This window comes from Tachyglossus aculeatus, chromosome 1 (genome assembly GCF_015852505.1).
Source record: "Tachyglossus aculeatus isolate mTacAcu1 chromosome 1, mTacAcu1.pri, whole genome shotgun sequence".
NCBI lineage: Eukaryota > Metazoa > Chordata > Mammalia > Monotremata > Tachyglossidae > Tachyglossus > Tachyglossus aculeatus.
Genome location: NC_052066.1, coordinates 45,950,883 through 45,960,621, shown reverse-complemented (window position 1 = coordinate 45,960,621; position 9,739 = coordinate 45,950,883). Strand labels below are relative to the sequence as shown.

At 43.8% G+C, this 9,739-nt stretch overlaps 1 non-coding gene across 1 annotated transcript; it reads right to left on the bottom strand.

Moving 5' to 3' along the window:
- Positions 1-9,250: 9,250 nt before the first annotated feature.
- Positions 9,251-9,388, bottom strand: LOC119936161. The gene has a single exon (XR_005453652.1). It is a non-coding gene; the product is annotated as a small nucleolar RNA SNORA7 (small nucleolar RNA).
- Between the last annotated feature and the right edge of the window lie 351 nt (positions 9,389-9,739).

Below are 9,739 nucleotides of genomic sequence, written 5' to 3'. Positions count from 1 at the left end.
GTACTAAGCGCTTGGGAAGTACAAGTTGGAAACATATAGAGACGGTCCCTACCCAACAACGGGCTCACAGTCTAGAAGGGGGAGACAGACAACAAAACAAAACATGTGGTCAAGTGTCAAGTCATCAGAATAAATAGAAGTAAAGCTAGATGCACATTGACAAAATAAATAGAATAGTAAATACGTACAAGCCCCCCTCAGCCCAGAAGAGAGATGGGAATTTGACAGTTCATTTTTATATTGTGTTCTTTCAAGTGCTTAGAACAGAGTTCTGCAAACAGTAAGTGCTCAATAAATACGATTGGTTGACCTAAGGAAGAAGACCAACCTTTTGCCCCCTTCTAACTATTCCATCTAAATTGAATGGTTACCAGAACAGATAGAAAATGACAACCGCTTCCACCAGAATCAACTCCGCAACCCCCAACAGCACATCTCAGAGGCAGTAATAGACCTGGTCATAGAGGCAGCTGACTAGCAAGTGTGAAAACCTAAAAAGGAATGGCATTACATTCCCCTAAGGGAATGGGGTCTAGCAGCAGCTTTGCCCCCTGCTTGCATCATTCTGGTTGATATCATTGAGGAGAGGGTTGCTAACAGCCTCTAGAGTGACACAGCCTTTGAATTTAGATTCCTAAAAAGGCAGTCGATGTGCCATTCAGGTGACCAATCCAGATGGCTGGGGCTTAAATTCGGTTGCTCAGGAATGGCTTTGGTCTGATAAATGGCCCCTTAGTCCACATTCAATCCTTGACTGTGGATTGAAAATAGCCTGTTCTGTCAGCACCTGAGCTGACTGGTTCTGGAAGGGACATCAGGAGACTCCACGTTACTACAATGGAACAATAACTTATGAAACAATAACTTACCCAGGGCCAAAAACGTTTACTGCAACTTCCAAAAGTTGCCCAATTGACAGCCAGGTGGTGATAGGCCATGGCTCAAACAATCCATAGCTCTAGTTGGCGATAATTTCATTGCACTGTGTGAGTGGATCTGAAAAATAACACAGGTGTTTTAAACAAACAAATAAAAGGCCCTGGCTCTTATACCATCTACACATTATATCAACTATTATAAACTGACGGTTCAAAATATGGTTATTGTAACAATGTATAGTTAGAAGTTTGTTTTTATTTTCTTTTGAGAACAGTGACCACTCAGTTAAAATAAATGATGAGGCAAAGCCACCAGATTAAAATGTATGTATGCATATATGTACATACTTACGTATCTATACATATGTATATTTGCATATATATATGTGTATATGTATTTCTAACTGAAGACTACCTGTACATATGAACAGACACTTCAACAATGTTTGACCTAGGAATAGAATCCTTAAATTTCAACAGAATTACAGATTAATTGCTTTCTAGAATCAGGAAGAATTTGAAAAATGATGACTGTGCATTGCTTATTTTGTTAAGTAGTTCCTCAATCATTGAGCGTTCATTTGAACTCTTCTAGGTGGTATCAGCTAAGAGGTGAGAAGCTGCAAGTTCTGATGGGAAGGGCACCAGCCAGGAGAAAGAGAGCCTGGGTTCTGATCCCTTCTCTACCACCTGCCTGCTGTATGACCTTGGGCAAGTCACTTAACTTCTAGTTGACTCAATTCCCTCATTTCAAAAAGGGGATTCAATACCTTCCTCTCTTCTACATTGATTGTGAAGTTCAGCTGGGATAAGGGTGGTATCTAATCTGATTAAATGGCATCTATCTACCCTAGTGCTTCCCCTCTCAGGGTCGCACCTGCAGAGTTTCCAGTATCCTACCAGTCATGACTACAGGAGGGAGAGTCAAGCAGCGGCCTACCCACGCCATTTCTAGCTTACGCAATGGCTACTGAATGGAAGGCAATCTGCTACAATCAAAACTCGAGGGCAGAGACTTGTTTACTGCATGGAAGGAGGCAATGATAAACAATTTCTGTATTTTTATCATGAAAAAGCTATGGATACACTGCCAGAACAATTGCAGATGGAAGTGGGGGGTTCTGGGAGAGATGTATCTATGGGGTCCCTATGGGTCGGACACAACTCGACAGCATAAGACAACAAAAACCCTGGTGCTTAAAATGTGCTTGGCTCCATATAAGTGTTTAACAAATATCCCAATTAGCTACTCAAAATTAGCTACATCTCAAAATTATTCATACTGTTTCTTAGAATGAGATTCCTTGCTCTTATAGGACTGCAGTCAGGTCTATGTCTATGAATATCTTTGCCTTTACTTTCTTCTACTCCTCCATATCAGGGCTTTCTTTCATCTCCTCCGTTCCACAGCCATATGCATCTTCTACACACACACACACACACACACACACATGCACAGATTAATTTACATCCATTCCTCAATCCCTCGGCTCTTCCTGGTTGAGTTACTAAGTCACAGCAGTTGGACAGCTTCAAATAGAGGACTATGTATCAAACAGAACATCAGTAAAATTGGAATGGAAATGATATGCAAATAAATAAGAGCCCATTAACCATCTGCTCTTCCCTTGGAAACACCCTATTGAATGGGATAAATTGTGAGTATAACCAGTAGCTGCCTGTCAGTCAAACTCTGACATCTGCTCGGTTCTGGTCTCTGCTAGGGAATAATAGAAGCAGTGCTATCCTAGACCTTCCTAATTCTTACAGCTCAAAAGGGCTAACCCAAAGCCCCCTTTGACTCTAAAGGCAGCCTAACCATTCAAGTAATTGGCAAAAAACATCAGTGTGTGGCCCTTTGTAGCTATATTCCTATAATATCTACCCAAAGTTCTACTTTTGGGTACCACTGTCTGCTGTGAAACTGTCTACCAGTTCTGCCTTCGTTTTTCAAAAGTGGTAAAGTATCTGAACTCTTCTTTTTGATACAGCAGGTTCCTCATTCAATCTACATGTTTTATGCCTAAGCACTTCCACCTCCTTATCAAAGATGCCTCATCATTGGCTTTAAAGCTCTACATCACCTCGCTTCTCTCCTTCTACAACCCAGCCCACTTACTTTGCTCCTCAAGTGCTAACCTTCTCACTCTGCTTCAATCTCGCCTGTCTCACCACCGACCACTGGCCCATGTCCCCTGCCTCTCTCTGGCCTGGGATGCCCTCCCTCCTCAAATCCAACAGAAAATTACCGTCCCCGGGCCCCCAAAGCCTTATTGAAGACATATCTCCTCCAAGTGCCCCACTTTTCCTCGTCTCCCGCTCCCTTCTGCTTCACCCTGACTTGCTCCTCTTGCTCTTCCCACCTTCCCATCCCACTGCACTCATGTATATATCTGTAATTTTATTTATTTGTATTGATGTCTGTCTTCCTCCCCTACCCCCAGACTGTGAGCTTGTGGGCAGGAAATGTCACTGTTTTTTTGTTGAACTGTACTTTCCCAAGAGCTTAGTATAGTGTTCTGCACACAGTAAGCACTTAATAAGTACAACTGAATGAATACTCTCCCTCCTGCATCACCGCATTGGTCTTATGTGCATATATTTATACTCAATTTCTTCCACTTACCTGTATTTTATTTTAATTTGTCTCCCTTCTGCATCAGACCATAAACGTCATGAGTGCAGGGATTGTGTTGACTAACTCTGTGGTACTTTCCCAAGTGCTTAGTGCAGTGCTCTGCACAAAGTAAGTGCTCAGTAAACACTATTAATCGATTGCTGTTTTGAGTGTCTATCATGCCAGAATATTGTTCTGGATATTATAAAATTACAAGAAAGACCGGGTTTTGTTTCTCAGACCTAGTGGATTGAGCACGGGCCTGGGAATCAGGAGGACCTGGGTTCTAATCCTGGCTCTGCCACGTGTCTGTTGTGTGACCTTGGGCAGGTCACTTCATTTCTGTATGCCTAAGTTACCTTATCTGTAAAATAGGGTTAAGAACTGTGAGCTCCATGTGGGTCAGGGACTGTGTGCCCAGTGCTTAGAAAAGTGCCTGGCACATAGTAAGCGCCTAACAAATACCATTAACAACGTTAACTCAGGCTTCCTGATTGGTCCAGGAGAACACCCAATTTTCATATGCTGCCTCAGAGTGGTGATGGATTTACTCAGCTCCTGCTGCCAGCTGCCTGGATATCGATTTTGACACCTGTCTACATGTTTTGTTTTGTTCCCCGTCTCCCCTTTCTAGACTGTGAGCCTGTTGTTCGGTAGGGGCCATCTTTATATGTTGCCGACTTGTACTTCCCAAGCACTTAGTACAGTGCTCTGCACACAATAAGCACTCAATAAATACGATTGAATGAATGAATGAATGAATGAATGAAGAAAGGCTTGGTACTCACTTCCTTCAGTTCATCTGCTGGTGTTTGTCTTTCATGCTATGTTATGAACTCCTTATGGCACAAATCATGTTTATTAACTACTGTCTTCTCCCAAGTCCTTAATATTATATGAAATAGGTAGGTGCTCAACAAATAATAATAATAATGATGGCATTTGTTAATAATAATAATAATAATGATGGCATTTATTAAGCACTTACTATGTGCAAAGCACTGTTCTAAGTGCTGGGCGGGGGGATACAAGGTGATCAGGTTGTCCCACGTGGGGCTCACAATCTTAATCCCCATTTTACAGATGAGGTAACTGAGGCCCAGAGAAGTTAAGTGACTTGCCCAAAGTCACACAACTGACAAGCGGCAGAGCCCAGTGAATACTATAGATTTATTGGGTCCTTGTCTCTAGGGATTTATACTCTAATTGCAGCTACAGGATAATTTAGGTTTAACATTAATTGTGCCCTCCAAATAGGGCCCACAGTAAGGGAAGAGAAGAGAAGGGGCAATAACTTGAGCACTACAACCAGGTGACTTGTCCTATTTATTCCTGGTATTTCTAGACTGTGAGCCCGTTGTTGGGTAGGGACTGTCTCTATATGTTGCCAACGTGTACTTCCCAAGTGCTTAGTACAGTGCTCTGCACATAGTAAGTGCTCACTAAATATGAATGAATTGCTCAAGAGAAGTTAAATAATACTGGTGTTCTTAAGACCTTGCACTTAGTGCTCTAAGCATTGTACTAAGAGCTGGGGTAGATGCAAGTTAATCAGCCAGACACAGCCCCTGTACTTCATCTAGCACACAGTTTAAGCAAAAGGAAGACAGGTATTTAATACCCATGTACAGATGAGGAAACAAAGGCACAGAGCAGTTCATACATTCATTCATATTATTGAGCATTTACTGTGTGCAGAGCATTGTACTAAGAGCTTGGGAGAGAACACTATAACAATTGACACATTCCCTGAGCACAACAAGTTTACAGTCTAATAATAATATTAAGAATAATGGTATTTGTTAAGCGCTTACTTTGTGCCAAGCACTGTTCTAAGCACTGGGGTAGATAAAAGGTAATCAGGTTGAACCATGTGGGGCTCACAGTCTTAATCCCCATTTTGCAGGTGAGGTAACTGAGGCACAGAGAAGTTAAATGACTTGCCCAAAGTCCCACAGCTGACAAGTGGTGGAGCCGGGATTAGAACCCACGATCTCTGACTCCAAAGCCTGGGCTCTTTGACTAAGCCACGCTGCTTCTCCACTCTCTAGAGTTAAGTGACTTGCCCAAGGCTACCCAGCAAGGAAGTGGTGGAGCCAGAGTTAGAATTTAGGTCCTCTGATTCCTAGGCAGTCATGAGCACATCTCTTAATCATAATAATGGCATTTGTTAAGCGCTTACTATGTGCAGAGCACTGTTCTTGGACTTCACCTATACTCTCAAGCACTCATGACAAGTTACTAGTTACCTCCTCCAGGAGGCCTTCCCAAACTGAGCCCCCTCTTTCCTCTCCCCCTAATCCCCCTCCCCATCCCGCCGCCCTACCTCCTTCCCCTCCCCAATCAATCAACCAGTCGTATTTATTGAGCACTTACTGTGTGCAGAGCACTGTACTAAGCGCTTGGGAAGTACAAGTTGGCAACATATAGAGACGGTCCCTACCCAACAGTGGGCCCACAGCACCTCTATATATGTTTGTACAGATTTATTACTCTAGTTATTTTACTCGTACATATTTACTATTCTATTTTATTTTATTTTGTTAATATGTTTTGTTTTGTTGTCTGTCTCCCCCTTCTAGACTGTGAGCCCGTTGTTGGGTAGGGACCACCTCTATATGTTGCCAACCTGTACTTCCCAAGTGCTTAGTACAGTGCTCTGCACACAGTAAGTGCTCAATAAATATGATTGAATGAATGAATGAATGTTACTAAGTGACAACTTTCCTCGTCACCGATTTGTGTGTCACGAGCCTTGGGTCCTGCTCTTTGGGTTCCCAGACCAGCCCTTCCTCCTGAGCTGGGAAAGCCCAAGGTCCTGCTGGATGGCTTCCAAACCAGCCCCTCCTCCCGAGCTGAGAAAGCCCACTATCCTAACAGACCTAAACGATCAGGAGTATCCTAACTGGTCCAGGGTGTCTGAGACAGATCCTAATCAGATGCAATGACAAGGAGTTCCCTAGACCAGGCACTCTGACAAATTCAAAAGAAATCCAAATCACCATTATGTTTAGGGGAGAGCTTTATTCAGCTCTTGGCCTAATTAAATGGAGAAACAGGCATACCCCCACAACAGACTTTGCCACTTTTCCGACAGCTTGCCCCAAGTTCGTAGAGATGATTCCACATCATCAGAGGAATCTGAGGAATCTGTCTGCGGGGCAACCACATTGCCTTTCAGAGGCTGCAGTATGAAAACCTGACGTCGATCGTAGCAATTCACAGTTCTTGGGGTCACACTGCCTTGCATCAGGGAGCATCCGATGTGATTCTTAGCAGTTTGCGGGGGCCATCCTAGTTCATGATGGCCATGAGCGGTGGCATGAACTCCTGGTGTGAGTTTTATTTAGCCGGTTCATGGTGGGCCCCTTGAGTCGGGGCCTCTGGGCCTCCCCCACTGTTGCCACCACTGCCAGAGATGAGTCGTGATGCTGACTCGTCTCCGGCAGTAGTGCCAACAGCGGGGGAGGCCTGGAGGCCCTGACTCAAGGTAGTTGTCCTTTATCTGCCTCTGCCTCCGGAGTCATGACTGTTTATGTTTCGTTACCTCAGACATTGTGGCAGTTGTTGATTTGCTGCTTTGGACATCGTGGTGGTTGCTGATTCTCTCCAAGCCCATTAATGGGTAAAGCGGGGAGGGAAGGCTACACCTCCCTCCATGCTCACCCTGTAGCAATGATCTACCCTGCAGCAGAACGGCCTAGATCCTTCTCGAATTCGTTCCTCCATGTTGTTGGTCATGGGTTCAAAACGGGCCACTCGCAAAATGGGTTCCTAGTCACCACAGGCCCATGTTCTTTCAACTGGGTCACGGACATCACTTTTCACATTTGCAGAAGTGTCATTATTATTTCCCTTGAATGCCACAGTTAAATGAAGACATGACATACCTCATAGTAGGAGCATTCATCATGCATTTCTCTTTCCATGGGTAGAAGATGATTTACCAACTGATGTTTGATGTACATGCTGAACGGGCGCTGACTAGGAGTAGACTACTATCTTTTACTTTTTAATTCTATATGGTCCAGTGAACTTTGTCCACCATTTCAGTGTCACTGACAAAGCAGGCAGTGCAATATCCTTTGATGATTTGTATTCTCTGCAAACTGGAAGTACTCAGTAAATACTATTTGATTGATTGATCAGATGTTGACATCATGTAAATTCATCTTCGCAAATTTTGTGAAGTCTTTCTTTTCTTCATCAGCATTCATCACTGTGAGAAGCACAAGACCTGAGGATGGCAGCTAAGATCTTTCAAACAGGTGGGGCCATAAGTAGGTGGGTTATGTTTCTGGTCAAATTTAAGACACCAAAGAGAGTGATTGTCTTTTTGAGGGCCTATCTATCCATATCCAATCTGGTGTAACTCTTGTCTGTTTGGGAACAGTATACAGAGGCTGGGATCATGCCATTAGAATCTGATTATCGGATCATCAACTCCTAGATAAGTGCTTGGACTTTATTATTATTATTAATTATTGCAGGAGATTTCTAATTTTTATGCAAGTTTCTTGTACGAAGAAGCACAGAAGACAGCTGATATTCTCTTGAGAGGTATAGATCTCTATATGATGCTGTTCATATTTCACAATGCAGTTTGTTCATGTTTCACAAGGGACCCATTTTTAATGTCTTAGATTAAATCTTTTTTTTGTCAGTGGAAGAACATGCCTCTGGGCTAGGCTTTTCGACAGATTCCATTCATTTGGTCAGCTGTTCTGTAAGTTGCTTCAAACTCCGGTAGGGAGAGGGCTATCATAAATCCAGGGTGGAATACAATCATCTTTTCTCTGTGAAAGTGGATGGGAGAATACTTTTTGTGTTAGCTGAGTCATAAGGTCAATTAAATGACCTTTTTTAGATGTCATTTCATATTTGGGAGATTTTTCCAGCAATGTCGTGGAACATACTTATCAATTAATCAATACTAATTGAGTGCCAGGCAGAATGCTACGAGAGTTATCGTGCACTGCCGAGGCAGAATGCTAGGAGAGTTGTTTTGTCTTATGCTGTCGAGTCATTTCCAACCCATAATAATAATAATGGCATTTATTAAGTGCATGCTATGTGCAAAGCACTGTTCTAAGCACTGGGGAGGTTACAAGTTGATCAGGTTGTCCCATGGGGGGCTCACAGTCTTCATCCCCGTTGTACAGATGAGGTAACTGAGGCACAGAAAAGTTAAGTGACTTTCCCGAAGTCACACAGCAGACAATTGGTGGAGTGGGATTTGAACCCATGATCTCTGACTCCAAAGCCCATACTCTTTCCATTGAGCCATGCTGCTTCTCTAATAATAATGATGGAATTTGTTAAGCACTTACTATGTGCAAAGCACTGTTCTTAGAGCTGGGGAGGATACAAGGTGACCAGGTTGTCTCACGTGAGGCTCACAGTCTTAATCCCCATGATGAGGTAACTAAGGCACAGAGAAGTTAAGTGACTTGCCCAAAGTCACACAGCTGACAATTGGCAGAGCTGGGATTTGAACCCATGACCTCTGACTCCCAAGCCCGGGCACTTTCCACTGAGCCATGCTGCTTCTCATCCATAGCCATAGCGACACCATGGATACATCTCTCCCAGAATGCCCTGCTGTCTATCTGGAATCATTCTGGTAGTGGATCCATAGAGTTTTCCTGGTAAAAATATGGAAATGGTTTACCATTGCCTCCTTCCGTGCAGTAAACTTGAGTCTCTGCCCTCGACTATCTCCCGTGACGCTGTTTCCCAGCATAGGTGAGTTTTGACTTATAGCAGATTGCCTTCCACTCACTAGCCACTGCCCAAGCTTGGAATGGAATGGGTAGGCCTCTGCTTGACTTTCCCTCCCTTAGCCGAGACTGGTAGAGTACTGGAGACTCTCCAGATGCGACCCTGAGAGGGGCCTTTTCTAGTCACAGGGTCCTTTAGAAAAATCAATCAGTCACCCAATCTTATTTATTGAGTGCTTACTGTGTGTTAGGTTCAGTGCTTGGTCCCCTTCTGTTCTCGATCTACACGCACTCCCTTGGTGATCTCATTCGCTCCCACGGCTTCAACTATCATCTCTACGCTGATGACACCCAGATCTACATCTCTGCCCCTGCTCTCTCCCCTTCTCTCCAGGCTCGCATCTCCTCCTGCCTCCAGGACATCTCCATCTGGATGTCTGCCCGCCACCTAAAGCTCAACATGTCGAAGACTGAACTCCTTGTCTTCCCTCCCAAACCTGGCCCTCTCCCTGACTTTCCCATCT